General features: G+C 40.7%; 2 long non-coding RNA genes across 11 annotated transcripts in view; one reads left to right on the top strand and one right to left on the bottom strand.

Moving 5' to 3' along the window:
* Window positions 1–4,902: 4,902 nt before the first annotated feature.
* LOC149455897 (uncharacterized) overlaps window positions 4,903–25,098 on the bottom strand; it is a 363,195-nt gene continuing 342,999 nt past the window's right edge. For all 10 annotated transcript variants that reach the window (XR_016314014.1, XR_016314016.1, XR_016314010.1 and 7 more), the window contains one exon: window positions 4,903–5,061. This is a non-coding gene — a long non-coding RNA (uncharacterized LOC149455897). The remainder of the gene's footprint in view (window positions 5,062–25,098) is intronic.
* LOC149455900 (uncharacterized) lies at window positions 7,163–12,402 on the top strand. Its single transcript, XR_016314008.1, has 2 exons — window positions 7,163–7,264; window positions 11,917–12,402. It is a non-coding gene; the product is annotated as an uncharacterized LOC149455900 (long non-coding RNA).

Below are 25,098 nucleotides of genomic sequence, written 5' to 3'. Positions count from 1 at the left end.
GAACTTCCCCTTAAGATGCTGGATCTTATATTTCTTTCTCTAAATTCATATTAAGAGACAGACCTTATATGCTTACTGCCTTCATATCCAGCGGACTACACAATAGCAGCACTTTTTCATGGATTGAAGTGCATTGCATCAAGTTAGGCAGAGCACTCATTGGCTGTAAAACACCTCAACACCTGAAAATGTTGGTCCTGCTGTATTTTATACTGCAGTGCACACTGAGGAGAAAGTGGGGGTAAAACAAGCCTCATCATTGGTGTTCATAGCAGTAATAGTAATTGCCCACATTGATGTCAATTGATAAAGTAATGTCCCCCTGCATTGCTGTCTGTGACTGCAATAATTACACCTATATTGGTGATCAGTATTGTGCTATTTAAACCCCCTTCATTGGTGGTCAGTGGCAGTTTTACTTAACTTGTTTCCTCCTTGTTCATTGTCATTCAATTTAGCCATTAGCCGCCCGGCCTATAGCCATTTGGCGGTCACAAAAATGCTGCAGCCTTCCGGGTGCACGCCATTTGGCGTGCTCCCGCACATGCGCAGTTCGCGCGGTTGCAGAGCCGCGCAGCGGTGCGATCTGTCACCGGCCGTGTGCCTCGGACACGGCCGATGACAGATCTGAGTACCGGCCCCCGTTGCCGGTACCATGTGACCTGCTGTGACCAATCACAGCAGGTCACATGACAGTTGTATACAATGGATGGCTTCATTCATGCCATCCATTGTATACTAGTGCCTAGCTGTGAATGGTCACAGCAGGTCACATGCACATGTCATGTGATTAGCTGTGGCCAAATCACAGCTAAGCACAAAAAAAAAAAACCTGAATGAATCGATTTCATTCAGGTAAATGCTTGCTTATAGCAAAGTAATTCTTTGCTATAAGCAAATTGTATAAAAAAAAAAAAAAATCTGATCACTTCCCCAAAGTAGTACAATGTTACTTTGGTAACATTGTACTACTTTGGTCATAGTAAAATATGAAAAAAAAATCTTAAAAAAAAAAAAAAAAAATGTAATTAAAAATAATAAAAAAAAATAAAAAAAATATATATATATTTTTTTTTCATACTGTCACCAGTCAGTGTCCCTGTTCACCGCCATGTCAGTTATATGATGACGCTGTACTGCACTGGTGACAGTATGTAAAAAAAAAAAATAGTGAAAATAATTTTTTCATTTTTCAAAAAATTATGAAAATAAAATACAACTTCAAAAAACTCGCCATTCCTCTTATGAAGTACGTCGGACTGTCTACTCTGCAAAAAGGGGTCATTTGGGGGATATCTGTACTACTATGACATTCTTGGACCTCAAGAAATTAGATTGGCTGTCAGTACTTCAGGACTGATCAATTTTCAGATCTATACCGTAGTTTGTGAACGCTATAACTTTCCTACAAACTAAATAATACATCTTAATTTGGGTTATTTTCACCAAAGACATGTAGCAGAATACATCTCGGCCTAAATTTATGAAGAACAATTATTTATTTGTAAACTTTTATAACAGAAACAAAGAAAAACGTGGGTTTTTTTTCAAAATTTGTGGTCTTTTTTTGTTAATTTAGCAAAAAATAAAAACCCCAGCGGTGATTAAATACCACCAAAAGAAAGCTCTAGTTGTGTGAAGAAAATGATAACATTTTAGTTTGGGTACAATGTTGTATGACCGCGCAATTGTCATTCAAAGTGTGAGAGAGCGCTGAAAATGGCCTGGGCAGGAAGGTGTAAAATTGCCCGGCATTGAAATGGTTAAGAGGGCACTTCAATGCCCACCAATGTATGGAGGCACGTCATAGTGACTGTCAATTTGGTGTTCAGTGGTTAGGTGACCCCCTCACATTGGTTAGGCATGGTCAGTCGTCACAAAGCGGAAGATTGTCACAGGTTCCAACTGAGTTTTCAAACTGCCTTCTTCCCACCTGTATACAGCCCTGCCCTATCACTGATTCAGTGGGCAATGCGCTGACAATTGCAAGCTAGGGGTGGGAATAATGGTTGGGAAAGGGTGGGACCAGCAGGTACAGTTGGCACTAGGAATGTTGGTGGGCAGGCGGCAAGGCTAGTGGGCAACACTACGGTTGATACTGCTTAAACCCTCTAGTCTCCAACTGGTGATGGACCCAGCCCAAAACATGGCTGGCCTCACATAGGAACCGTGAAGGAGAACAACAAAAGAGAAGCGCACCAACCTTGCGCATTACCTCAGTAACCAAAAATTTATTGAATAAAAGAATGGTACTCACAAACAGCGAATAAAAACAAGCATGTAAGTCCTCAAGGGGACTTTAGAGGCAAGATGCCAATGCGAATCCCGTCAGCTCTGAGGAAGAAGGCACGTCCTTCGAAACGCGTCAGCTGTACTGAGTGGCTTCCTCCATGACGGGATTCGCATTGGCATCTTGCCTCTAAAGTCCCCTTGAGGACTTACATGCTTGTTTTTATTCGCTGTTTGTGAGTACCATTCTTTTATTCAATAAATTTTTGGTTACTGAGGTAATGCGCAAGGTTGGTGCGCTTCTCTTTTGTTGTTCTCCTTCACAGTTTAGTTTGGGCTTCCCCAGCCTTGATGTGGAGCTGCACGACCTTGTCTATTCCGGTGGTCCCTTCCTTTTTGGAGTTTGATTCCATCTACTTACCACCGGCCTGGGTCCCGGAGCGCAGGAGTTTTGCATTTGGCTCACATAGGAACCACCAGGCTGTGCATTGGGCACCAGGGATATTTACAATGTGAGGAATAGTATATGATCATGTAAGGCACTTAGTGCAGAAGATAAACCAGAAATTTTATGTTTTAAACGAAAAAGGCAGAAAACTTTACTGAACATGTATGCAATAAATAAATCTGTCCTGAATTTTAATTAAAAGCTTGCTGTGCTTTCTACTTCAGGAGATTTGTAATCAAAGGCGATACCGACAAAGGAGAAAGGCTGAACTGGTGAAGCTGCAGCAGACTCATTCTGCTCTGAACTCCAAGGCTCTGTTTTATGAAGAACAAGTAGACTATTACAAGAGTTACATCAAGACTTGCCTGGACAACCTGGCAAGCAAGGGCAAGTGAGTACCAAAGATATTCTTTCTGTGATTTGGGCGGGCTTGGTTTGACTTGTGTTTTCAACACAAATAGACTTATTTTTTTTAATTATATTTAAAAAGTGATGTTTAGTTACCAATATCAAGCAATCAGATTTTAGAATTGGTCACTTTCAGAACTTAGATGATTTGAAATTTGGTTGCTGCTGACTGCTTTTTTTTTTTTTGCTTTTTAAATATTAGATACTTTCTCCTTTTCTATAAAAAAAACACAGAATTGGGAAACATTCAGTTTATTTTTTTATTTCTTAAATTCAGAGTTTCCAAGAAACCAGGAGGGGTGAAAAAGAGCAAGAAGATATCTCTGAAATATACGGCAGCCCGGCTCCATGAGAAAGGTGTGCTACTGGAGATTGAGGATCTACAAGCAAACCAGTAAGTGTATACCAGCCTGAGTGACTTTATACATAAAACCGTGCCCTTCATTCAAAGATATTAGACTGCAAATGGAAGATGTGCACACGTACCCGAACTTCATGCTGACAAGCAATCTACTTGATGTTTTTTTTTATGGAAACTAGAATAAGTTAAATTGCAGAGGGCAGTCCATCCATGGGATAGACATGTGGCAGGACAAAGATTTTGAAGTGGAATATCTGTGTTTTCAAGAGCCACTGAGGCACGTTCCATTGAAAAAAAAACAAAACAAACACTCTCTCCAACCCAGTTGGTGCACTAACGAAGTACTTTGAGCCCGGGTTCACACTGATGCAGTGCGGGATTTGCACTGGTTTGTGTGCAAATTCTACACCTCATCATATTCGCACCCCGTTCATACAAAACGCTGTGGGTGTGTATGGTAACAGCACCCCGAAATCGGTTTGCAAAACATGGTGAGATGTGCAGAATCAGATTGCATAGGTGTGAATACCCATGAAATCCAATTCTAGTGCGAACAAAAAAAAAGGGTCCTGCAGCTTGCCCAGGAATGCAGTGCGGTTTCTGTGTGAATCACATGTGATATACCACACCGCATAAGTGTGAGGGCTCAAGGGGAAAAGTAAAGGACCAGTCTGTCTTGAGTATGTTTTTCATCAATCACTATAATGTAACTTTTATGCAGTTAATGCAAAAATACTTTATTAGCCAAAAGGGTTTTTTTTAGCATTGCCTCTTCCAATAAAAAGCAGTTGTAAGAAAACTGTAGCTGTCTTTATTAGGCCAGCCTCTGTATTTGTCAGTCTTTTTTGAAGTCCCTTGTTCATCTATCATCTCCCTGCTGCTATGCTGTTGACTGTACCTTACCCTGCCCGACATTCCAAAATACACTGACTAAAAAGCATGCGGGAGGTATAAGTGAAAATAAGTATCATACATAAGACTGTTAGCAGTTTGATTTTGTACTATTGGGCAATTACTGAGTAGTTCCATTTCCTTATGCCCGGTCAAACCGGTGCGATTTCAGGTGCAATTTGTGAATTGAAATCGCATCTAATGAATGTGAATTTCAGTGTCTTAACATGTGCGATTTGCTACAGCGCGATTTCTAAAGTAGTTCTTGCATTACCTTTTCTTCAGTTTTGTTGCAATTTCACATACATAGAATATAATGGAAATCACACTGCAAATTGCAAGAAATTGCTGAAAATCTTTACAAGTAGCAATAAAGTCTTCAGAAATCAGACCTGAAATTACACACAAATCGCACGATTTTAAATTGCAGTGGTGTGATTAGAAAGTATTCAGACTCTCATTTACTTTTCTCAATTTTGTCATGTTGCAACCTGATACTACAGTTTAAATAATTTTTTTCATTAATCTACACTCAGTACCCCATAATAACAAAATGAAAACAGGATTTTAGAAATGTCTGTGAATTTATTAAAAATAAAAAACTGAAATATCACATTGGCATAAGTATTCAGACCCTTTGCAGCAACACTTGAAATTTAGCTCAGGTGCCTCCCATTTCTCTTGATCATTGCTGAGATGTTTCTACACCTTGATTGGAGTCCACCTGTGGTAAGATGAATTGATTAGATGTGATTTGGAAAGGCACACACCTCTCTATAATGCAGGCCATAGACGGGTCGAAAATCGGCCGATTTTTCAGCCAAAAAAAAAAAAAAAAAATCAGCCGATTTTCACACCGTTAGTGGGTTAATTGGTCGGCCATTTTTCGGGGTTTTGGCACTTTTTTTATCGGTAAAGTTAGGAAAAAATCAGCCGATTTTCCCGGCAATGATGGGCAAATCGGCCGATTGTTTTACCAATAAAAAATCTGCACATGAGCCGTGACCTGCAAGAAGAAGAAAAAATAAGAAAAAGAAGAATTCCAGTCCGCTATTATATTTTATATGAAAAGTATTGCGGTTGCAACAATGTATCTATTTGTATCCGAATAAAAACCAGCTGTATCCGAAATGGATACATTGTTGCAACCGCAATATGTTTTCATGTCAAATATAATAGCTGTGCTCTCTGCAAGGAACAGAAGTAATTAAATGCCGGCCGTAGACGGGACGAAAATCAGCCGATTTCTTTATTTTTTACCATTGGTGGTAACGGCGGCCTATTGAACGACCGATTTTTCGTTTTTTTAAAAATGGCCGGTTTTCGACCCGTCTATGGCGTGCATAAGGCGGGTGGTGCGGCTGCGGATCCGCACGAAAATCCGTGCAGCCGTACCACCCGCACTGAGGAATGCGGACCCGGGGGCTGGTGCCATTAGTTCTAATGGCACGCTGCCCGCACTGGAAGACGCAGCCGTAATGCGAACCGAGGCTCCCATGCGGGCTGTGTATTCAGAAGAAGTGCAGGGACTTCCCTGCGTGTCACAGGAGTCCATTCAAATGAATTGGCTCTTGTGCCCGTGCAAAACGAAGCCCGCACGGCTGCATATATGTGAACCGGGGGTAAAAGGCCTCACAGTTTACAATGCATACTGTATCAGAAAAAAAAGCCATGATTCAAAGAAACGGTCTGTAGAGCTCCGGGATAGGATTATTGCAAGGCACAGATCTGGGGAAGGCGATAAATCATTTCTGCTGCGCTGAAGGTTGCCAAGAGCACAGAGGCCTCCATAATTCTGAATTGAAAGAAGTTTGGCACAGCCAGGACTCTTCAATGATCTGGTTGCCCGGCCAAACTGAGCAATCGGGGAAGAAGGACTTCTGTAAGAGAGGTGACCAAGAACCTGATGGTCACTCTGATTGCTCTCCAGAGATCCCATTACTGCAGCCTTCCACTGATCTGGGCTTTATGGCAGAGTGTCTAGACGGAAGCCCCTTCTTCCACACTAAAATTACACTTCATTACTCTGTTAACTAGGGTCCTGTTTCTCTCTTGTTTACACACCTAGCCCATTCTGCTAGTGTTGTCTTGTGTATCTACCCACTGGATTTCAGCCATTTGTGTTATGAGAGGATTGCCCTGTGTACCTCCCTTCCCTTGAGCAATTCCCTTCCCCTTTAACCCACAGCTGCTTCCCCTCTGGGTGCTGGGATTGCATCACTTCTCAAGCCTGTCTTTTGCTCACCTTCCTTCTTGTATTTCACCAGATCAACAAAATGTTTCCTAATAAGCATAAGTTAGTATACATTTCACCTTTTACATTAAAAATTAAGTTTACTCTCCTGAGATAACAAGACAGGGAAGCAGAAATTCCAGATTTTGTGTAATGCAAGCCACACACAGGTCGAATTCTGTAAGAATTTTCTATCGAAAATTGGAACGAAGAATTTTCATTCGCATTTCGCACCATTAGTTTCTAATCATTGATGGAAGAATCATGCGAGAAACTTAATCGAAAAAGAAGTAAGCATGAGCTGTGGCCTGGAAAGAAAAGAAGATTCCCAGCCACGAAAATTCTTTTCTTTAGCAACTTGAGGTGAAATTGAAGCCTTGGTTGGTCAAATTTCAAAATCACTGGTGGCACCATTGGATTACAAAATGCACAAAATTTCCGATTTTCTAAAGAAGGTGCAGAATTTCATTGCTGGTTTCAGTGTTGAAGATGAATTTCTTTTTTTTTTATCTCATGCTGTATATATGTGTTGCAACACTGTCTGTCTGACACACCCCTCACATTTGTCATCTGTTGTCTATGCAGATTTAAAAATGTGATCTTTGAAATATCTCCTATGGAAGAAGTTGGTGATTTTGAAGTGAAAGCCAAGTTCATGGGTGTTCAAATGGAAACATATATGTTGCATTATCAGGTAATCTCATTGGAGTTTTGTTAACCCATTATCTGTACTATTTGCTCATGGTCTGCCAAAAAATGAAAGACTGCACATTTCCAATATAGCAGAGAGATGTCTAGGTTATTATAACTCTGAAGTTACGATTCATGTGCTTACTGAAAAATTAAACCAGACTTAATTGCTTTTTTTTCTTTTTTAAATTAAGTCGCAATACTACTATATAACTTTTATAAAGATAAATTATGATTTATAGAAAGGGGAAGGGACACTTTTCATGCCTTTACTATTCATTACTGCATGCCTGTATGTGTGTAGAGGTAAGAAAGATCATTCATTTGATATGGGCTGCCAAAGCACCATAGCAGACCTTTGTAATGCACATGCAACGGTTTTTTTTTTTTTAATTTGCAGCACACCACAGGACCCTAATAACATTTGTGCACTGTAGCGCCTAAAATGTAGGTCTTTTATGCATTGGGAATGTGCATTTCAAATTTAAAATGTGTTTTACCGCAAAGCAAAGATGTGAATCTTTGAAAGTGTTTTTTTTTCTCCTCACAAGAATGACCATTGAAGTGTTTGTGTAGGGGTAGTGTGAAAATATATATTATTTTCTTAAAGTGATTTTAAAGATAAGTTTCTCTATTTTATTTTTAAATCAAAAAACTTGTTATACTTACCTGCTCTGTGCAATGCCTTTGCACAGAGTAGCCCCAACCATCCTCTTCTCAGGTCCCCCGCCGACGCTCCTGGTCCCTCTCTCCTGCCAAGTGCCTGCATGACAGCAGTGAGAGCCGAAGGCTTCCAATGCTTTCTCAGGTGTAGGGAAATATCGGCTGAAGCCTATGCTTCTTTCATCTACTTCTGCCCCCAGGCCCACTTAGGCAGTCCACAAACTCTATTTAAAAAGTTTCAGTATGAAGATGCAGCAAGCACTTTGGGGGGGGGGGGTTGATTGTGAACCCCAGGGGTCCTTGGGTAGTTTGTGTCTCAGGAATTCAGGTTCAGAGAATGCCTCTTTCTACTCACAGGCTAATCCTTTTTTCCTGTGGCACCCCCTTCCCCTATATGGTTTTGCTCACTGGAGAGCCACTATTCCTGGGGCTACTGTCTTGCCCTTCAAAACAGTTTGGGCATCATCTGCTGCCACGTCTTCAACAAGAAGGAGTAGGGAGTCCTTTCTGCGTGAAGGAAAATAGTCTGGTTCTTTCACTGCAGCAGGTATCCTCTGAAAAGAACAGAGTATATCCTGATGACTTTGTGAGACCTGTGCACCTGCAGATAGGTCCCCTTCCTTTGACTGATCATCAGCTTCTTAAGAAAGGTTCTTCAGATGCTTTGTTTTGTTCTGCCCTCAATGTATTGCTTTTAGCTGTACTACAAAGATATCTGTCCCTTGCTCCATGATGTCTGATACTTCTCTAGATCTGAAGGATCGGGGGCTTTCCTTTTTTTTTTTTTTTTCTCCTCCATATCTTTATTTAACAATAAAACAGAGTACAGAGATCATACACAACAATGGTAAAAAGAAAAGTATACAGGGATTTCCGTGTACAACATCATAATTATAATGTCCATAATACAAATAGTAGACTTTGTAAAACACAGCAAATAAAATTATGAGCTTATTTAATCCCCCGGCTCAGCAGAAAAATAAAACATGGCACCTGCCCCGGTCTATAACTGGCTTATGAAGCAAGGACTAAGTGAACCGGGCAACGCATATCCGTAATAAAGGAAAAATGGTTCAAAAATCAACTCGCCAGCCAGCTTGCTCAGCAGAGCTGTACAGACTGAAGAGAGGAAATCCGATACCATATGTGCCATGTTACACGTGGCTCTCTGCACTCATTAACATTTTTAAAAATGGGTGGGGGTAAACTCACCTGAACAGCGTGGGAAAGGATACAATAGCGTGGGAAAGGATAGATGCCGTGCTCTTACTTTCGGGTCCCATAAGACAAGTTGTGTTCTGCTAACATTACAGGGTTTAGATCCAAGTTTAGTAGGGCTGAATAATCAGAGCAGACATTTTTTTCAAACATGTATCTCTTGTGCTCTCTGTTGCAACCAAGTCTTCCATTTCATTGATTTCCCTGATTTTTGCTAGCCATACAACATTCAAGGAGGCATACCATTGTTTCCTTGGGAGCTTTCATAGATCCAGCGCTTGAGGTCAGGGATAGACAAGGCAGTTTCTCAACAGGATCCTCTGAAATGTAACAACAGCACCTGTGCATGCCAGGGAGCATGTATGAGCGCCAGTGGTCCCCTTCTCACCAGTATATGGGGCTATGCTTTTGATTCCATTTCCTGCCTACCCTTGTGGGGGGTGCCTTCTCTTCAGTCAAACCCTTGAGTCACATTGACTTTGTGGAATCTATCCCTTGGATTCTCTGGTCTCACTCTTTTTCACACCCGATGGCTGTTTGTTTTTGCTGCTCAAGTTTTCCCTGGTAAGTGTCACATAGCCAGTTTGGTTGTCTAGCCAGACCTCCTCTTTAATGCTTGACTTTGTGTCGTTTTGATTCTAGACAGCTTAGTCCTTCCCATGAAGATTGGCTAGTCTTTCTCACCTGGACCTGGTTTGTCCTAATTACTTCTTGGGACTTTTTCCTTCCAGGGTTTGTCCCCATTTTCTGTTGATCACATCCAGTTGTGTTTTTATTTTCTTTTGTTACTATAGTTGTTCCATCTGTTTTAGTGGGTAGTGGTTGATCAGCTTTTAGATCCATGTTTAGCATTCCTTTCTGTTTGGTGCAACTCTCTGGCAGTGATCTCCAAACTGTGGCCCTTTGCTTGCCTTTATCTGGCCCTTGGGGCACTATTCCACCAACTGAAACCAATGATGGAGCACCATTCCCCCTACTGACACCATCAATGGGGCACTGTTCTTTTTGTTATCAACAATGTGGCACTATTCCTCCTATTAACCACTTGTCCTCCAGAGGATTTACCCCACTTAATGACCAGGCCTCTTTTTGCTACTCGGCGCTGCACTAATTCAACTGATAATTGCGCGGTCATGCAATGCTGCACCCAAACAAAATTTACGTCCTATTTTTCACACAAATAGAGCTTTCTTTCGGTGGTATTTGATCACCTGTGCGCTTTTTATCTTTCACGCTATAAACAAAAAAAGACCAACAATTTTGAAGAAAAACTATATTTTTTACTTTCAGCTATAAAAAATATATAGTAAACTCAAAGTTAGTTATAAATTTAAGCCAAAATGTATTCTTCTACATGTTTTTGGTAAAAAAAAATCCCAATGAGTGTATATTGATTGCTTTGTGTGAAAGTTATAGCGTCTACAAACTATGGTATAGATACTGCAATTTACGCCATTTTTTTGCTATACAGCGCTGCGCTAGTTTAACGGACAATTGTGCGGTCATGCAATCGATACATAAATGAAATTTATGTCCTTTTTTTCACACAAATAGAGCTTTCTTTCGGTGGTATTTGATCGCCTGTGCGGGTTTTTATTTTTTGCGCTATAAAAAAAAAAAAGCTGACAATTTTGAGAAAAAAAAACAATATTCTAGAGTTACTGCAGCCCTGCTCTCTGTCAGTGATTGCCACTAATCGGCGGGACACAGCCGGTAACTGACACCCGTGGCCGTGATCGGCGGGACAGGTAGGGCGGTGGCGCGCCCCCTACCTGTTTTGCAAACACGTTTTAAAACGTGGTTTTGCCCAGCCATGCCGCCCTGCCAACGTATTTCTACAGTGGCTGGGCGGCATGTGGTTAAAGCCAATGATAGGGCACTGTTGCCAGGGCATTTTCTACTCCCACTGGCCACAGTCCAGCACCCCTAAAGGCGGAAGGACAGCAACCTGGCCCTTTGCTTAAAAAGTTTGGAGACCCCTGGTCTTGAGCATCAGGCTGATTCTGTGTCCTTCCTTGGTTGTCTGGCAGGTTACTCTATCGGGTAAGAGGCTTAGCCTAATCAAGTGTCAGATGTTGGTCCTTCAAGCATCTCTTCCCCAGTCCTGTTGGGCTTGTTAGAGGTTGTTCCTCTGTAGCACACCACATTTGGGTGTCCCAGCAGCATCTAAATTGTGTGTCTCTCAATGGGCAAGAAAAGAAGTAGGAATGCAGAGTATCTAGCAGCCAATTGAGGGACACAGGTCCTACCATTCTGTGTTAATGTTCAGGTACTGCTTGCTACCATCTGAGGCATGCTTTTGTAGATGAAGGGTTATCATGAGGTTGGTTTACAATTTGTTGGTTTTCCAATGTTTAATCTTCCTGCGGATAATAGTAGAACCTGACAGCATCTGAATTTCTGTGTTCATCAATCAATTCCAAGAAATAGATTTTAGCAGTTTGCAAAAAGATCATATTAACAAGAGAAGAGAACAGAAATGTAGAACTGAAGGGTTTTTTTTTTTATATATATATAGTTTGCAGAGATTTCCACACCATTCTACCAGTGGGCTCAACTATTGCTAGTTTTGTTACTGACAATGATACCCTGTAACATAGCTCAATGAATGTGCCAGTACGTGTCCAGATCATCCATGTAAAGGTCTGCGTGTGTATCCTAAATTTGTATGAAAACAAGACATGTATTATGTGTTCTCCAATCAACTTTGCAGATTGAATGCAGGCTTTTATACCAAGTGTTCACCTTCCTGATTTTCCCCATTTGCACTTTCAGGACCTTCTCCAGCTGCAGTATGAGGGTGTTGCGGTTATGAAGATGATTGACCGAGCAAAGGTCAATGTAAACCTTCTCATCTTCCTTCTAAACAAGAAGTTCTATGGAAAGTAAAGTCAGAAGAGCCTTCAGAGCTGGTGGCGCTAGTGGAAGAGGCACCACATTGCCTTCCTGTCATCAATAAAGACACAATGGCTGCAAAACTGCGCAAAATGCTTTTGTACACATTAGGAGCTGTATGCCTACACTCTGCCAGGACTGTATTTTACTCTGTGATGCCATCTGTGGTGACTACAGTGTTAATGAAAATTTCTCTTGGAGGTAACTTAGAATAGAAGAGGACTGTTCTAGCAGAGTCGCAATAACTGCATATTTAGATACATATTATAAAATGTATTGTTTAATGTAGTTTACAGTGATTGTTCTAGTATCTTCCAGGGTCACTATTTGTTGACTGTTTTTAAACATGGAATTGTATGATCCATATTGAATAGTGCAGGCACTTTTTTGCTTTATGGGCTGTGATGTTCTAGGCACAGATATTTTTATACCTAAGGTATCCATATACAGTAGCCTATTTATACATAATCCTTTTTTTTTTCTGTTTAGCCTGTGCTCCCACTGTTCTCAAACGTCTAGTCATTGGCTACTGTTAAACATCAGCTTTTGCTTTTTCTGGTGTAGGCCAAATTGTCATGTAAAATCAGTTGTCAAAACTCTTAGCCAGACGATGGTTTATTTTATTCATGTTCCTTTTCAACACAATGATGATGATTGCACTATTCCTTGTAATGGAATATATCCAGTTCTAAGGATTTCCTTTGGCTACCTGTACCTCATATACTAATTTGTGTTCTATGAAAGTGTTGCCAAACTGGAATGTAACTCCAGGCAATGTTCTTTCTGAAAGCTGAACTGGTGCATGTTTTCATTTTGGTTTACCTTCAATGCATTCCTTACTTTCCTGCCCCCTAACCACAAATGCAAAAAAAAAAATGGAATTTTGTGCAGAGTGGCCACCCTGGAGTAGTAAAACTGCTATAGGGTGGCTGGGAAGTGGTTATTCCTTTTTTTTTTTTTTTTTTTTTTAAAATACACCACTTAGAATTCTCATTTTACCCTACAATGAAAGGTGCAATTAGGTTGGTTAAACCCCAGTGTGGTTGTATGAGTGCATGTAACTACAAACGTGGTTGTAAGCTCAGCTGGAACAGCGGTTAACTAGGTGGCAAGCCACTGATCTGCGGTGCCTTGAAAAAGTATTTTTACCCCTTGAAATTTTCCACATAATTTTCATCATGACCAAAAACGAAATGTATTTTTCACATAAAATCCCAATAAAATACATTTAAGTTTTTGGCTGTAAAATGACACAAATGTGGAAAATTTCAAGGGGAATGAAGACTTTTTCAAGGCACTGTATGTAAAATGTTTTAGAATACACTGATAATATAAACAAAAGGAAATAATAGAATTTTTCTAATTAAGTGAATGTGACTTTTTCATTATAAACCTTCCCACTTGCATCTTTTGTATTTTACCTGGATCAGATGTGCATTGATTGTGTAGCTTCATGGTGTCATTTGTTGCCACATATGCACACACTATAGTAGAGTTAGTGCCGGTTCACATACAGTTGTGTTCAAAATAATAGCAGTCAGACATCACTAACCTGATCAATCACTGTTTTTGGTAGAAATGATATTTCTACATGGCAAATAATTTACTAGCAGGTGTAGTAGAGTAATAGAAATCCAACAGACCCAACAGTCATGACATGCATGCTGCTGATTCTGTGTAACTGAATCACTAATTGAAAGGGGCATTTTCAAAATAATAGCAGTGTGGAGTTCTATTAGTGAGGTCATTCATTCTTTGAAAAACAGGTGGCAGTTATTGCCCTTATTTAAGGAAGGAAGGCAGCAAATGTACATGCTGGTTACAGTGCATTTCTCTCTGAAATTCTGAGGAAAATGGGTCGTTCCAGACATTTTCCTTGATTAAAAAGTTGATTGGAGAGGGGAAAACATATAAAGAAGTGCAGAAAATGATAGGCTGCTCAGCTAAAATGATCGCAAATGCTTTAAAATGGCAACCAAAACCTGAAAGTCGTGGAAGAAAGCAAAAAACTACCATTCAAATGGATAGAATAGTCAAAATGGCAAGGACTCAGCCAACAATCAGCTCCAGGAAGATCAAAGAAGGTCTAAAGTTACCTGTGAGTACTGTTACAATTAGAAGACGCCTATGTGAAGCCAAGCTATCTGCAAGAAGCCCCTGCAAAGTCCCACTGTTGAAAAAAAAGACGCGCTGAAGAGGCTACAATTTGCCAAAGAGCACATTGACTGGCCTAAAGAGAAATGGCGCAACATTTTGTGGACTAATGAAAGTAAGATTGTTCTTTTTGGGTCTAGTGGCCGGAGACAGTTTGTCAGACGACCCCCAAACACTGAATTCAAGCCACAGTACACTGTGAAGAGAGTGAAGCATGGTGGTGCAAGCATCATGATATGGGGATGTTTCTCATACTACGGTGTTGGGCCTATTTATCGCATACCAGGGATCATGGATCAGTTTGAATACATCAGAATACTTGAAGAGGTCATGCTGCCTTATGCTGAAGAGGAAATGCCCTTGAAATGGGTGTTCCAACAAGACAACGACCCCAAACACACCAGTATACGTGCAACATCTTGGTTCCAGACCAACAAGAGTGACGTTATGGAGTGGTCAGCCCAATCCCCGGATCTTAATCCAATAGAAAACTTGTGGGGTGACATTAAAAATGCAGTTTCTGAGGCAAAACCAAGAAATAGAGAAGAACTGTGGAATGTAGTCCAATCATCCTGGGCTGGAATACCTGTTCACAGGTGCCAGAAGTTGGTTGACTCCATGCAACACAGATGTACAGCAGTTCTCAGAAACAGTGTTTATACAACTAAATATTCATTAAGTGATTCAAAGGAAAGCAAAATCGTCAAACATTTTTCATTTTATATAGTGAATGCTTGAGTTTGTAAAGAAGAACACAAACACTGCTATTTTTTTGAACAGTCTAATATTCACTTTTCTTCAATTTTTTTTAGAGGAACAACACAAATTTGATATTTTTCTTCATGTTTTGATTTGGAATAGAATGTGTAGTGTTCCCAATGCATTTGTGTGTATGGAAATAAAAGCTATTAGAAGGATTTTGAGCTTTATTCACTTTTTTCAACACACTGCTATTATTTTGAACACAACTGTATATATGGATTGCATGTGGTTTGAACCGCATCCAATCCGCATGACATGTGAAAAAACATTGCTTCCTATTGTGCCTGTTCACATATGTCCAATGCGGATTCAGTGCGGTGTGGAAAAGTCCGTTCCGATTTCTGAGCAGTGCCTGCAGGTGCAGATTACAGGCTATTACCTTCTGGGGAACCATTTCTAAGCCACAGATGGGCGAATAGGATAAGATCCTGAGCTAATCCTGTCCTGAACCTGATGTAAACCTGACATGAACCGCTGAACAACTACTGTGTCAATTAGCAGTGAAACCTGAGCTTCAATCCGCTCTACACGTGTGAATCAGCTCTAAATCTTGACATTTTTGTGTCAGAATTTTCTGTTGTGTTCAAACATGAGGCATGCAGCCTGGCACTGCACCAAATAGTGCATGGCCTCTGTCTGTAACCTGAAAACTGAACCATCCTGTGAAGAAACTATATATCCCACAGTCCCTGGGTATCTCAGTCTGGTGCTGTGCAAAGGAGACCTACACAGTAATTAGATCTGACACAGACACAAGCAGGCAAACCAAACAACAGATCACCATGCCGAAGGATGTGTTTTATCACATTAGCACTTCCACATTTGTGATACAACAGGAATAAAAAAAACGAGGGCTCTAACATATGAGCCTGAAAGCATGGGCATGCGGACGCCATCCCTAATTTAATTAAAAAGAAAAAAAAAAAAACTTCTCCTCAGGAATAGGTAGGAATTAGGTTAGGGCCCCTTTAAGAAATCTGACAGAGAAAAACGCAAGAAGAGAATAACCACGTGACCTTAGAAAAAGCGGGAAAAATCATGTGACCTGGAACATTCTGGAATTGTTTGGGGCTCATTATATACAGGGCACTTCGTAACAGAATTCTCACAGTTGGTCAGAGTTGGCCAACAGGTTGCAAGGAGCTATAATATTAAGGAGCCGGTTTGTGCTAATTCTGACCATGAAGACCCTCATGAGGCAAGTTTTGGAGCAAGCCAGGAGCAGCGGAGGAGAAGAATGGCTGTGGCGCTGCCTTGATATGGCAGCCGAAGGGGAAGAGGGGAAGGAGCGGGAAGACACAGAACAGGGGTTGGAGAACTCACCGAAGCGCTGTCAGAGGAAGAGCGGCCGAATAGAGCCTGTCACAGAAGAGCGAGTCTCGGCACGGTTCCAGTGGTTGACCAGCATCATCAGCAGGGCAAGAGGAGTCCGGCTGGGCATCGGAAGAAACGGTGGTCGGAAGAGCAAGCCAGCATGAGAGGAGGAAGAGACAGGTTCCTTCGCTGCCAGGAAGAGTAAGTATTCATGGAAGTCGAGCATCCCTCGGAGCTGAAAGTGAGGCTGCGGCCTCCGAAGTGGTTGCTAGGCAACAACCTCAACTGGAGCTGAGTCAGGAAAGCCCGAAGAGAAACGAGCCTGTGCATGCAATACCGACTTTATCCAGTGGTGGCAACAGAGGTCAGCACAGGGATCCAGAAATCGAAACAGCGACATCTTGTGGAAATGATGAGATTAACAGCTTATTAAAAAATATTAGATTTCATTACAACACTTACTAATAATTTAAACAAAAATGTTAATAGTGATAATTTGTTAAAAATAGTAGTCATGCTAATGTGTGGGTTAATAAGGATAGTAATGTTAATATTAATGATAAATTGTCCAGTAATTTAGGTAGCATGAGTATAGAAAAAAATAATACGGGAATGAATATTAATTCGCCAATACCAGAAACATGTTTAAAAGAAGTTTTGCTATGTGAAATATCCCCGCTAGGATATCATTTATCAACGCAATTAAAAGAAAAAATATGGAAAGGAGAATTTGTGGTTATTCTGTCATTGTTACCCTCAGCAAAAGATTTCACAGGCAAAACTGATAGAAAACCCGACGATGAAGACAGGCGTAGACCAATAGCGAGATCATTTCATAATTGGCTGCAAGCTTTTGCAATATATTCTAGCGTGCTAGGGGAAAAACACCCAGAGCATTGCAGTGGTTTATTCCAACATTTGGAACAAGTTTTAGAGGCCTATAAAAATTTTGGAGGATTAGGATGGTATCATTACGACAAATCTTTCCGGCAAAAACTATCTATATATCCATCACTAAAATGGGGTATGAAGAATGTAGGCTTGTGGCTAAACTTAATATTACCTCAAAAACAGACATTTCAAAAACCACAATCTTCCATCACAGTATTCCCTTATATAAAAGGGATATGGTTACGCATTCAATGAAAGTCAATGTAAGTGGGCAGGGTCATGTAGGTACAAAACACGAATGTTCGCATTGTTCAGGCCCACATTCATTTCTTAAAGGTTTCAAAAGAAACATGGCTTTTCAAGGACAAAAGAGAGAATGTATCAAAAGGCAGCACACCAGTGAATTTGGAAAACATGCGTCAAAGTTGGAAATATATCCAAACAAGGAGACAGTTAAGTTTTTAAACGGATGGTTTTTTGAATGGTTTTTGTTACCAATATTTTCAGGTTATGGATGTAATATTGTTGATAATTTAAAGTCGGTAGATCAATTTCACATTGTTAGAAAAAAATTAGAAACAGAAATAAAAGAAGGACGCCTGGCTGGTCCTTTTAACCTCTTCACACTGGCCGAACGCAAATGTGCGGCCTCCCGGCGTCTGGGCCTAGACGCCGAGCGGTCGCATATTTGCATTCTATTAAAAAAGGACATATGTGACGAGAGCGCACACCCTGCCGTGCTCCCAGCACACATGTCCGATACTCACGGAAAGGTCCCGATCTCCTCTTTCGATTGGGACCTTTCCCGATCATGTGACCGCCGCATCACAGCGGTCACATGACCCTGAACCCCGCCTCCCGGCTTCTGAAACTCTTAAAAGGGCCGGGAGGCGCCGGCGCAAAGGGGTTAAGGAACCACCTTTTCATAATTTTAGGATATCGCCACTGGGTAATATTCCTAAATAAGAACCGAATACGTATCGGCTTATTCACCACCTATCATTCCCAAAAGGCTTTTCTTTAAACGACAAAATAGATGAAGGATCAGCATCAGTATCATGTTGCACGTTTGAAGGAGCCATTCATAAAATAAGAAAGTTTGGAAAAGGAGCATTGCTAGCCAAGGCAGATATAAAGGCAGCATTTAGGCTATTACCTATTAACCCAGAAGCATTTAACTCATTGGGTATCCATTATGAAGGTCAACTTTACTACGATAGATGTTTACCAATGGGTTGTTCACTGTCTTGTGCGTATTTCGAAACATTTTCAAAATTCTTACAATGGGCTATTGAAAAAGAATCAGGCCAGAATGGGAGAACTCATTATCTGGATGATTTTTTGTTTATAGGCCCAGCATTTTCGACAATATGTGTAGACATGCTGCAAATGTTCAGTAAGGTAACGCAGCATTTCGGTATACCATTAGCAAATGAAAACGATTTATCCAACCACAAAATTGGAATTTTTAGGAATACTGATAGACACAGAAAAATTTGAATTTCGACTGCCAAGAGGAAAAAATTGACAACAATAAGAGGGTAAAAAAAAGTATTATTAATAGAATTACAGTCATTATTAGGCCTACTGGCATTTGCATCCAGAATAATGCCAGTGGGAAAAATATTTTCGTGTACGCTTTATTTAGCGATTTCGGGTTTAAATCTCCTTTCTCACATGTAAGATTAACCTGTGAATTAAAGGAGGATTTAGTAGTGTGGTTAAAATTTTTTGAGGAATATAAAGGTTGTTCGTTTTTTCAGGATGAATTTATCTTTGCAACGGATTTTGAATTGTTCACTGATTCAGCTGGCTCATTTGGTTTTGCGGAAATATGGAAATCACATTGGAGTTGTGGTAAATGGCCATCAAAATGGATTCGAATGAATGCAACAAAGAACATACCGTATTTTCCGGCATATAAGACGACTTTTTACCCCATGGAAATCTTCTACAAAGTTGGGGGTCGTTTTATATGCCGGGTGTTGTGTTGAATCCATACCGGTACTTCCGAGCTGACGCTTCTGCGCATGTCTTCGGCAGCAGTAGACGATCGCCGATCACCATTCATAGCAGAACTGCATGAAACTTCAACAAGGTCGGATGCAGCAGTTGAGTGCTCGATTGAGCTGGACTGAAACTGTGACATGCAGAAAAGGGATACACATCGGCTAGCAGCAAGATGAGTATGCCCATGAAGATGTGTATCCCTGACGCTTCTGCGCATGTCACAGTTTCAGTCACAATCAATCGAGCACTCAACTGCTGCATCCGACCTTGTTGAATTGACCCCTTCATGGCAATATCTTAATGAAATACGGTAATTAGCTAAGCATTATAATCATAATAATAATGTCTTCACTGTGGCAGTTCTGTGCAAACTACGGTACCGCTCGGATCATCTTGGAGACAGGGAGGGCTGGGCAGGCAGGGAGAGCTGACCCACCCAATCCAAGCAGGCTTTGTATGCAGTGTGCACAAAAAATACATCGCTTGCCGTGATTTGTTGGTTGTTGTATACTGGGTTGGATTGGCGATTCTGAGGGAAGGCAGGGGGAAGCAGGAGCATCTGCACTTCAACCAATTCGAATGTTGGAACAGCGCATCTCTAATGAAGTTTGGTGTGCATCTTATATGTGGTGAAAAAACAGAGTCTATCTGGTGAGCAGATACATGTGGTGGTGAATACAGTACAGCACCAGTATCTGTACCGGTTCATACAGTACAGCACCAGTATCTGTACCGGTTCATACAGTACAGCACCAGTATCTGTACCGGTTCATACAGTACAGCACCAGTATCTGTACCGGTTCATACAGTACAGCACCAGTATCTGTACCGGTTCATACAGTACAGCACCAGTATCTGTACCGGTTCATACAGTACAGCACCAGTATCTGTACCGGTTCATACAGTACAGCACCAGTATCTGTACCGGTTCATACAGTACAGCACCAGTATCTGTACCGGTTCATACAGTACAGCACCAGTATCTGTACCGGTTCATACAGTACAGCACCAGTATCTGTACCGGTTCATACAGTACAGCACCAGTATCTTTACCGGTTCATACAGTACAGCACCAGTACATACAGTACAGTATACAAATGGATAACAGTCAAGACCCCATCATGGCTCCACCAGCAAGAAGAAAGAAATATGAAGCCAGTTTCAAACTTAAAGTTGTAAACTTTGCCATGGAACAGAATAACTGTGCTGCTGCAAGACAATATGGAGTAACAGAAAAGATGGTTCGGGACTGGAAAGCAAATGAAAAAGCATTAAAGTGTATGCCAAGGGGTAAGTGTGCATTAAGAAGAGGCACCCCACATTGGCCAGAACTCGAAAAACATGTAGCAGACATGGTGAATAAGCATCGCCAAAACGGTTATATAGTGACCCGAAATAAAATACGTTTGTTTGCACTTCAGTGGGCCAAATCTAACCCAGATCACAGCAACAGATTTAAGGCCACTGTATCCTGGTGTACTAGATTCTTGGAAAGGCATAATATGACACTTAGGCAAAAGATGAAAATTGCACAAGAATTACCTGCAGATCTTGATGCCAAAGTAAATAGTTTCCATCGATACGTAATACAACAGCGCAATAAACATGGCTATGCGTTAAGTAGTATCGGAAATATGGATGAAACTCCAATGAATTTTGATATGGTTGGAAATAAAGCTGTCCATCCAAAAGGTGAAAAAACAATTTTAATTAAAAACAACAGGACATGAGAAGTCCAGTTTTACAGTGGTACTAGCATGCACAGCTGATGGTGCCAAACTGAGACCAACGATTATTTTTAAAAGGAAAACAATGCCGAAACTCAAGTTCCCTGTTGGTTGTTTTGTACACGTGAATGAAAAAGGCTGGATGGATGAAGAAGGGGTAAAGCTATGGCTTGATAATGTATGGAGCAGGCGACCAGGTGGACTTATTCAAAAACGTAGTCTACTGGTGTGGGATATGTTCAGGGCTCATTTAACTCCCAGCACCAAGCAAAGGCTTGCAAGAATAAACACAGATGCGGCAGTTATTCCTGCAGGATTGACATCGTTGGTACAGCCACTGGATGTGTGCCTAAACAAGCCATTTAAAGATCGCATTTGAGAACAGTGGAATGAGTGGATGGTTAGCGGCGGAAAGTCATTCACAAAAGGAGGAAACATGCGGGCTCCACAGCTGGATGTTTTGTGCAAGTTTGTCATAAAAGCCTGGAATGATATTGATGCAGAAACAGTAATCAAGTCTTTCAAGAAGTGTGGCATATCAAATTCATTAGATGGTATGGAGGATGACTACTTGTGGCAAGATGAAGAGGAAGCCGAAGCTGAGACCACACCATCTGATACGGAATTAGATCCATACGATGACTGCCTTACAAATGTATCACAAGATGTCATTGATGTACTTATGATATCAGATGACAAACAGGAGGATTTTGAAGGCTTTTAAAGGGAAACTGTCACACCAGCAAAACCTTGCAGTTATGATGGGCGTTGCTGACTCGCCAGGAACTTGCTCTCTCTCTATTGTTTGTTATCTTCCTCCTATCATCATCAGTTCCAGTTTGGTTGACTGCTTAGAAAACAAACAGCATGGCAGCTCCCATGGGTTTATTGTCTTATCCTTCCTTTCAGCTTTAGAGTGAATTAGGAAAAGTTTAATCCACTTGCACTGTTTTATGTTTACATGTTTGATGACAAACAGCCTTTGTTTATAAGTGACAGTTTTCCTGCTAGGTATCTGCATGTCATAAGCATTTGAATTAAAATGACCATATTGAAATCAAATCTGATGTTTTTTAATTTTTATTTGGTGTGCGTTGGAAGAGGGGTAGTCTTCCATGGCGAGTATAGCCCAAACCCTATATTTTAACAGGAAAAGTAGGAGGTCTTCTTATACGCCCAGTCGTCTTATACGCCGGAAAATACGGTAGTTTTGCTAGAACTATTTCCTCTAATAGTAGCGTTGGAATTATGGGGAGAGCACTTTTCCAACAAAAGGCTGTTAGTACAGACAGATAATAAAGGGGTTATGTATGCAGTATATTGTTTATCATCTAGGTCAATTTTGGTGGTAAAATTGCTTAGATATTTAGTTTTGAAATGTTTAAAACTTAATATTTGGATTAAAGCAAGATATGTCCCAGGTAAAGAAAATCAAATAGCTGACGCCTTATCTCGATTCCAGATATCAAGATTCAGACAATTATTTCCAACAGCAGATTTAAAAGGGTTTCGAGTGCCCAGATCACCTGTGCAACCGGATTTAAACGTACTGATAAAGGCCATAAAAAATTCGGTATCCAACAGCACATGGGTTGAATATTCATCTTCATGGAATAAATGGAAGCAGTTTTCCAGAGAATTGGGTTATCAGTTCAATTGCCCATCTGAGAATACAATTCTTTCTTTTTTGTGCTCATTCATGCACATGAATTTTGCTTATAGCCATATAGTTAAAATTCTAGCAGGAGTTTCCTTTTTCCTCAAGTAATTTTCCAGCATGTACATCATTCTTTTCGGTGAAACAAGCGCTCAATGGATATAAAAAACAGCATTATTCTCCAGACACAAGACATCCCATATCTATCGAATTATTAAAAAAGTTATGTAGGATTACCAAAGAAATTTGTTTTTCAGACTCCAAATCTATACTGTTTAACGTGGCATTTATTCTAGCATTTTTTGGAGCATTACGCATATCAGAACTATTGCCCCCAAATAAAAAAAGAAATGTCTGGTCTACTACTACAAAATGTGACGGTTTTGGAAAATGGAATTAGTTTGTTTATTCCATTTTCAAAAACAGATCAGGCTGGAAGAGGAAAATGGATCAATCTTTATACTTACTGTATAATAATAATAATACTTGGGGAGACATGGATATTTGCCCTTTTGTCATGGTAAAAAAGTATTTGAATATTAGACCGGTCAGCCTGGGTCTTTTTCTGGTGCATGCTGATGCATCAGCTGTAAGTAAGTCTCAATTTAATGCCATTTTAAACAGCTTCCCGCCCTGCCACTGTATATATACGTGTGCAGGGCGGCACTCAGGCGCAAAACCACGTTTTAAAACGGGTTCCGCGCTCCCGATGTTTTCACCAGCAGGGGGCGCGTGCGCTCCCGCCGACCCGCGGGTGACACCATTCGATCCCGGAGGGATCAATCATTAGATTTCAGCCAGTGATGTCTGGCTGAAATCAGATGATTGGTCCCTGTCCTATCCTGTCCTTTGTTGAAGTTTACACAGGACAGGATATGATGTCATTCTTCTCTGCCTGGACACATTCCGTTCCAGACAGAGAAGACGACACAGTAAAAATGAGTAAAACAGCACATACCCACAGTTAGAACACACCTAGGACACATTCAACCCCCTGATCGCCCCGCCGCCCCCCCCCCCAGTTAACCCCTTCACTGCCCTGTCACCAGTGTCACTGATCAGTGAATCGATTTTTACTCATCACTGTATCAGTGTCGCTGGCGACTTCCGATAGTGTTAGCGTCCCTCCCAGATAGCGCCAGATTGCCCGCCAGTACACCAGTAATCCCGTTTAACCCCTTGATCGCCCCCCCCAGTTAACCCCTTCACTGCCCTGTCACCAGTGTCATTGATTACAGTGAACAGATTTTTACTGATCACTGTATTAGTGTCACTGGTGACTTCCGATAGTGTTAGCGCCCCTCCCATATAGCGCCAGTTTGCCCGCTAATGCACGGGATTTTTTTTTACCAAAAACATGTAGCAGAATACATTTTGGCTTAAATTTATGACTAACTTTGAGTTTACGATATATTTTTTATAGCTGAAAGTAGAAAATATTGTTTTTTTTTCAAAATTTTTGTGATTTTTTTGTTTATAGCGCAAAAAATAAAAAGCGCACAGATGATAAAATACCATCAAAAGAAAGCTCTATTTGTGTGAAAAAAAGGACGTAAATTTCGTTTGGGTACAGCATTGCATGACCGCACAATTATTTGAATTAGTGCAGCGCCAAAACAGCAAAAAAAGGCCTGGTCATTAAGGGGGGTAAATCCTCAGGCGCTCAAGTGGTTAAAGAAGGCATTAACAAACTAGGTCTTATACAATTTAAATTCACATCTCATTCGTTTAGAATAGGCGCAGCTACGCAAACTGCAAAAATGGGCTTGGATGATGAAATAATAAAAAAATTAGGTAGATAGGAGTCACAACGTTTCCAATTATATGTTAGACCTAACCTGTCTGTTTATTTCTTCAGGTGATAGAAGATATATATGGATACTGGGACATTCATTTGTCTACTGGGCTTTGAAAAGAGCGGCTCAGCGTTCATATTCAGCTAATTTAACAACGGATCCTGCAAAATCTCTAATTTTATGGAAAGGAATACGTGGTCTTAAATGGTTTAACTTGTTTTTTCATCTTTCTAAGTTGTTTGAAGTTTGGCCTGCACCTCAGATATTAATCATACACCTTGGGGGAAATGCCATAGACAATGAGAAAACTCTAGAACTAATGTTCATGACGTAACGGGACTTACACCGTTGCCACTTACCATCCCCGAATACTACCATTATCTTTTCAGAAGTAGTCCCTAGACTTGTATGGTTAGTTAATCCTCAATTAAAAAAGACGACTAAACAAGTCTATGGAAAAATTCATGCCTCTGATAGGTGGAATTTCATACCATCACACGGATCTAGAAGGAGGAGTTAGTGGCATTTATCGTTCAGACGGTGTGCATCTATCAAACGTAGGTATAGATATCTTTCATTTAGCATTACAAAATAGTATAGAATTGGCCTGCGGCTCTTGGGTAGGCCGGACGTTGTAAATAGTTTGGCTGGTGGGGTCTTATTGATAGAATTATTTCAGATAGCTCGAGTCCTAAAAGACTGAGCAAGCTTATTCCTGGTTGATAATTAAAATGTAAAAGTTTTGAATAAA

Source organism: Staurois parvus, unplaced genomic scaffold (assembly GCF_062004578.1).
Source record: "Staurois parvus isolate SC_StPar_1 unplaced genomic scaffold, SC_StPar_1.0 ptg000385l, whole genome shotgun sequence".
Taxonomy (NCBI): domain Eukaryota; kingdom Metazoa; phylum Chordata; class Amphibia; order Anura; family Ranidae; genus Staurois; species Staurois parvus.
This window is presented reverse-complemented; position numbering and strand designations above follow the sequence as displayed.